Raw genomic sequence first — 6,504 nt, 5'->3', positions numbered from 1 at the left:
GTGTGTGTGTGTGTACATACTGTGTTTAGTCTAGGTTTTGTTGGTGGGTCAACTAAACAAGGTGAGAAAATGAAGAACATTTTGAATTTCTTTACTGTACCATCTTGTCTTACTGCCCCAAATATGGGCTACACCAGTGCCAATATGGCTGCAGTAAGTCGATATCGGCCTGGCCGATTTAACAGTCTGTCTCTATAAGCAACCATATAATAAACATTAATTTCAAAAGAGCTTCTGGATTGTTATTCTTGAGGCTTCCCAGATAATATGCTAGTATGTGTCTAATGTTGACCAGACATACAACAAAAATCTGATCCAACCTGCCAGTCAGCTGAACTGCTGGCAGAACATGCAAGTGGTTGGTAGAAATGCTTAAATCACCAAGTGTAATGTACTGAGTGGCTGGTAAAATCTGACCACTGAGTAGTCATTTGGCCAGTGGACCAAAAACAAGTGAATTTTGCACCCTGCTCATAAGAGAAGGCTTCATACATCCCATAGTATGTCAATTTCATGTCTACCGAGGCTGCCTCGGCCTAGATATCTGTGGCACTTCAAAGAAAAACAGCCTGCTTCCAAGTAAAGGAGCAAAGTAAAAGAGCAGAGCCTCCACACTGGCGAACAGAGGGGCTTTTGTGGCTCTCACATCTGGGAGGCTAGTTATGGTTTACCCCCCCGCCCATATCCCAAAGCCTTAACGCTAAGAGGCCCTGAGCTCGGGGAGGAAAGGGCCAGAAATAACCAGAATATGAGTCAAAATGATGAGACCCACTCCCACTTAACGGTGATGGATAAAACTGGGCACCAAATTAGGCCAACTCATCCGCCCTTTGTACCGCCGTTGAGTCATAATGCCTTAAAAACTGGAAACACAAGTTATCGAGTCTGCGTGTACAGTGATTGTAGGAAATATGGTGCAGGCCCGGTTCGGTTAAAGCACCCTGTTTAAACCCGAAACGGTGAAATGGAAAACCACTCTGCACGAGGAGCAAAAGGGGGGGGAAGAAAATCCTCCTCGTGCCTAACGGGACAACGTCAGCGCGGTGCTACACGCGCGTCCACAGACACATCGATGGATAAATACACTAACGGAGAAAACGGTTGCGCCACACCGTTTGGATAAAGTCACTACGTGGTGATAAGACTTTAAACTTTAATAATGTGGCTGTTCTATATGATATATGGGTTTATGGACGGGTGGGGGGGCAACTGAAGGGGGGTAAAAACAACACGATAAGATTCCTGCGCGTTCCTCCATCACCAAACCCAGTCGACACCGAGAAAACCCCACCAAAATGTGCAGCACGCCAGCGGAAGGATAACAGGCATGTGGTGGGAATGACAACAATTTTGCGCCCAACACGCAGTGAATTACGCACAAGCCCACATAATGCGACCAATTGTGACGCTTTAATTAGCGCTGAATGCTGCCAGCCTGTGCGCGTAAACTTAAAGTTAGCCCGTACTGAGCATTGAAACGACCGAGCCCTGCTTCTGCCACCACGGGCTTTTATCAGAAACGCTGGAATTCCATCAGCAGCTTTTAAAATGACCACCTCACCGTTTCAGCATACGCAAAAGTTAAACAGTGAGCTGTAAGTTGAGCCAATAAAGCACCGTTGTTAGCCAACGCTAAACAGCTACGTGGTGATGCTGCGTTGCCACGATTTGTTTGGGTTTTTTTTTTTTTTTTTTTTTTTTTTTTTTACCTTCAGTTGTGATTTAAGGTCCTTAAAGTTGTTCCAAGAGCTCTTCCTTCGTCGCCTCGTTATTAAAAGAAAGGCCTCCCGCTTCTTAATATCAAGCCATCCAGTCTTTTTTTTCCTGCGAGGAGCCCCGTGTCCTTCTCCAGTGGTGTGCTGTACTGCGGGGTGAGGACAAAGACTATTCCCAAATCCCCCCCCTTCCTCCACCTCCACCTCCTCCTTCTCCTCCCCTCTTTCTCCTCCCAGTTTCAGCCGGGCACCCCACCCCCCCAGCCCTGTCTGCGCAGAGTGGAGGAAAACGATCAACTGCCAGCATTCCTGATGCAATCCTTGCTTCGTCTTTCGGTTAAAAAACTTCACCCTGGACCCACAAGCCTGAGAATAACTCCGAGCCACCGCAAGCTGTGACACAAGACTGACTCAAGCAAAAAAAAAAAATGCATCCTTGTCTTCAGTGGAAAAATATATAGAAGTTGCTGGAAATACAGTGTGGTTTAGTAAGGCTAAAAAAAACACAACTTTGTAGTCATTTAATTGTCACACACAGAACCTTTATGGTGCTTCATTACAACCTACACACATTGCTCAGGGCAGCAGGCATTAGTCAACAAAGAGTACATGTGGTCTGTTAACTGGCATAACCTTTTGGTTGTGGAACAACATGCAGCCACTGATGAGTGAGTCCACCTCTTCCTGCTGATGCAGATGTTTGGAAGTTGTTGCTATCATGAGGCCACTTCCTCCATGTCACACTTTCTTTGGAAGGGTGGCACATGCCTCTCCCCAGCCCCCCCTCTCTCCCACCCTGAGCATCTCTCTTTGAAGCTACACCCCACACTTAATAATGTCCATTACCAGAAGACAAAGTAGAGTGAACTCTGTTTTAATCCAGGATTTATGTGCCACATTAGGGTTTTTAGACGAGGTCTGGAGCAGCGGTGTCATGAGTCAGTTGTCTGAACTCAGCACTAAGTGGACCCCCTCAAATATCTACCATCCACAGTCTGGTATTAGCCCTACACTCAATCAAAGGTGAGATGTCCTTTAATCAGTTGAATTTCCAGTAGCCTTACACTGCACTTTCCCTATAGAGGAGTGACTAAATGAGGTATGTGCAGTTACCCAGATTAAATATTGCAGGCATCCAGTCAGCGTCTGTCTCCTGAGGTAGTCACTCAAATTGAATGATCACATTGTTCTGCCCGGATCTCCTGAAATGCCCCTCTCCGTTGCTTACCCACCTCTCCGAACAAAATCGCAGACAAAGCAAGATCTACTCTACTTCCACATATTGCTTGTTGCAAACGGCGAAGAGCAGCGACTGCTGTGCTTTGTCTCATCGTTTTTTTTTTTTTGATATCTGTCCGCAGCTGGAGAAAGCCCATTATTACAAGCAGCAGTTATTGTTTAATATCTGCTGCAAACAGGAGGTCAGTGGAGGAATGCAATGCCCTTCCCCCTTCTTAGGGAGCAGCGAAGCTCTATTGTGAACCACAAGCATGCTTTTATTCATAGGGTGCAATGTGGGGTGCCCTGGTAAACCACAGTCCAAATGACAGAGACAGATAATCTGGAGACATCTCAGCCTCGTGGTATCTGCAGAACATGAGCTGAAGTTGCCTCTCTTTTTGCTAACAAAGAATACATTTGTGTGTATTTCTGTGTATTAATCTTTGATTATTCTTAATATTAATTTACTCTGATTGGGATTTTGAGCATGCATGTTTACAATTATAATAAAAAGATGAAAATAAATGGTTTACCCAGAATTCAATCGCTTATGAACACCACAAATTTACCATGTCTGTATTTATAAAGGACAACGTTGCTAATATCTCTGACCTGCTGTAATAGCCATTGACCCCAAGGCTGTTTTTCAGTTCCTTCATGGTCTAAAGTCAATACCATAGTTGTCATGTTCAGGACAGGAGTGGCCACTCAGAAGTGCCACAAATGGGAGTGGTGCTACACATGTTAGGATAGATTTTCTGACAAATATATACAGACGCAGTTTGCATTTCAGAGGGTTGGAGGGGTTAAAATAAAACCATTGCACACACTATTAGAAAACACGCTTGTTTTTCCTCCATCTTCCATCCACACTAATCTGACACAACCAAAAACCTTTTCAAAAACACGCTCCAGCATATAAATATTTCAAAACAGCTCTTCAGTGTTGATGGAAAAACTTATCTTTGTGTAAATACTGATCTATGCTGTACAATCTGTCTTGGCCCGCTTGCTCAAGTGGCCTGTGATTGCTCAATAGAGGAGACATAACCATCCATCTATTGTTGTGGTGTTCCAGTGTGGGCGTTTTTAAGTTTTTAAAAACATAAATAGCCTTTTATGATTCACCCACTTTGACGTGGATATTGTCTAACACTACTCGTTTGTCGCTGCCTTCTATACTTCTCAATGCTACTTCGGTTCCTGTTTTACTGCAACAAATATGTCTTGACCGGCTGCTCTTTGTGACTGCTTATTAACTGACATGTTTTCCTTCGTGGTGACAGCCCCACAGATATGATGTTGCAACAATCTCCAGGGAGGTGAAAGGGCTTTGCACAAGAGTTGCCCTCTTGTTTGCTTCAGAACCTGACCCACAGTGAATCATCCCCTTGTGATGTTTGCTTTCCTGCCACAGACAGTCAAAGACACACACACACACACACACAAAAAAAACACACTTTTGATAAAAGCCTACAACTAGTTTTGTGCCTGAATGCTTGTGCAAGTTCTATTAGTAACACCATAAGGTTCCCCTTCAAGCAGAAGTGGTCTTCTCCTTTGTCAGCAGAAGGAGTTGAAATGCTTCCATGAAGATGTAAAAAATATGGCTCACTCTACAGCCCTTTTCTTACAGCTGTGCTTCCTCAACTATCCTTCACAGGAGACAATGTGCGTATTCATCACCATGTTACAAATCTGACGGGTTTTTCTTTCTCTATATATTAACACCAGCTTTGCAGAGTAGAAGAAACACACAGGCAAACACATGCTAAGCTATAGTCATGTTAGGGTCTTTGAGTTAGAAGAAATGCTTGCATGCTCTTGCTGGTTTTAATCTTTTAACTTGCATTCTTGAGGCAGTCTCCTTGCCAACACATCCAGGAAAATGCACAAGGGCACTACACATTTTATTTTACTGGCATTAGTACAAGGTTAACCTGGCAACCGTCCAAGATGACTTTAGAAAAATGACCAGTCGTTTCTTCGTGGGGAAAAAAAGAGGAATTCCATCCTCCTGCAACCTAGCTGTCAACTGAAACTTTTTTTCCTAGTATTAATTGTCTTGTCATTTTTACAGTTGCTTTTTTCAACCCTCCATACTTATGTAAATGCAATCCTTTCTCAGAAAGTCAAACTTAAAGTTCAGGTAGCAAACATACCTGCACCTGTAAGGTTTCTGGCAATTTTTCACAGGACACAGAGTAATTAAGTTCAGCAGTGAACCTAGCCCGCACTGCTACATTTAATTCACAGTACAACAGAGAAGTTGAGTTTCCTGCCAGCAAGACTAATGCTTTCCATCTGTGTGTTGTTTAGGAGTCCGTGTATCCCAAATAGTGCCTAATAAGGTTCTTCCTCAACTCCGACTCAGTTTAACCCCAAAACATACCCCACAACACAGATACACAAGGATTGGACTTGCTGTCATTGATTGACAAGTTGATCTCACATACTGCACTATATCACAACAGAATAAAACAGTATGGACAATAAAATGTGCGTACAGGTCTAAAATACTCAACATTTGGCATCTTGTGGCGCTGTATTTCACACCCACAGTCCCATATATCCAGAGGTGTTTCTGAAAAGGAAAGTCAGTGTAATTACTATGACCACAAATTGCTTATGAAAAAATAAAAAAAAACTTATGAAGTCTGTATTTTTAAAGCCAAGAACAACTGAAAAGTCTGACGTTTATAGTGTGCTCCAAACACCATCAGTCCTCAGTTTATAATATGTACTGTATTATATATAGAAAGTTGGCTCCATTTTGAAATAGGGGCTTTGTGGTGGGAGGGGATTGAAAACATTCTTCTGTGCAGTCATTGAATTTTTCTGTCTGGTTTACTGCCCCTTCCTTGCTGCTTTACTGCTTGCTCTTCCTTCCTATTTCTGCCTATCACCCCACTTCTGGGATAATCTGCAGAGAGGGACAGGGTGACTAAGCAAGGGGTAAAAGGGGGTGGGTTGGCTTAATTTGCAAGGTCACCTTCTGCATGGGGGAAGGGGACTGAAATTCTCAACTGTTAGGCTGCTAGTATTGTTGGTTTGCACCTATATGGTTGTCTTTCCAGTGCTATAATTCCCAAAAGCATCTAATGCATCTTTGTAATACCATCTTTGTTTCACTAAATAGACAAAAACGTGTCTACGGGTTAGATCCTTTTACGAAAACCCCTTCTGTCTGTCAGTCAACACCAGCACCCCTCAGTAGCATGGACTGGGTACAGTTGAAACAGACTGCACATGGGACACACACAAAAGAAACCTCAGTGCTTATAAGGGAGGAGGGGTACAGAGTTACCATGGAAACAGACAGCCCTACCCCCGTAGCAGATGGTGGTGGTGAGGGTATCGGGGGCTGGGAGTAGTGATGGCGGGACCCAGAGATGATTATCTATCACAGGTTTGCGTCCTGAAAAAACAGCTTATGTTCATCTTGTCAAAACAGGTGGCTTCTGCTTGTGTTAAACTGTTGGTTAATGTAAGAGGAAGGCTTTGTTCTGTGGGTTACAGAACAATATAAATTATCACTCAGATCAAATTCAAAGCATTTGCAGATTTG

General features: G+C 43.4%; 1 protein-coding gene across 1 annotated transcript in view; it reads right to left on the bottom strand.

Annotated features, from left to right (window-relative positions):
- The window catches only part of cx43.4 (connexin 43.4), a 7,152-nt gene extending 5,256 nt beyond the window's left edge, over nucleotides 1–1,896 (bottom strand). The window contains exon 1 of the mRNA XM_035677070.1: nucleotides 1,710–1,896. The gene's annotated coding sequence lies outside the window, so the exon portion shown is untranslated. The remainder of the gene's footprint in view (nucleotides 1–1,709) is intronic.
- Nucleotides 1,897–6,504: the final 4,608 nt, after the last annotated feature.

This window comes from Morone saxatilis, unplaced genomic scaffold (assembly GCF_004916995.1).
Source record: "Morone saxatilis isolate NCDOM2014 unplaced genomic scaffold, NCSU_SB_2.0 Contig5, whole genome shotgun sequence".
NCBI lineage: Eukaryota > Metazoa > Chordata > Actinopteri > Moronidae > Morone > Morone saxatilis.
Note: the sequence above shows the minus strand (reverse complement) of the source record. Positions and strands in the feature narration are given on the sequence as shown.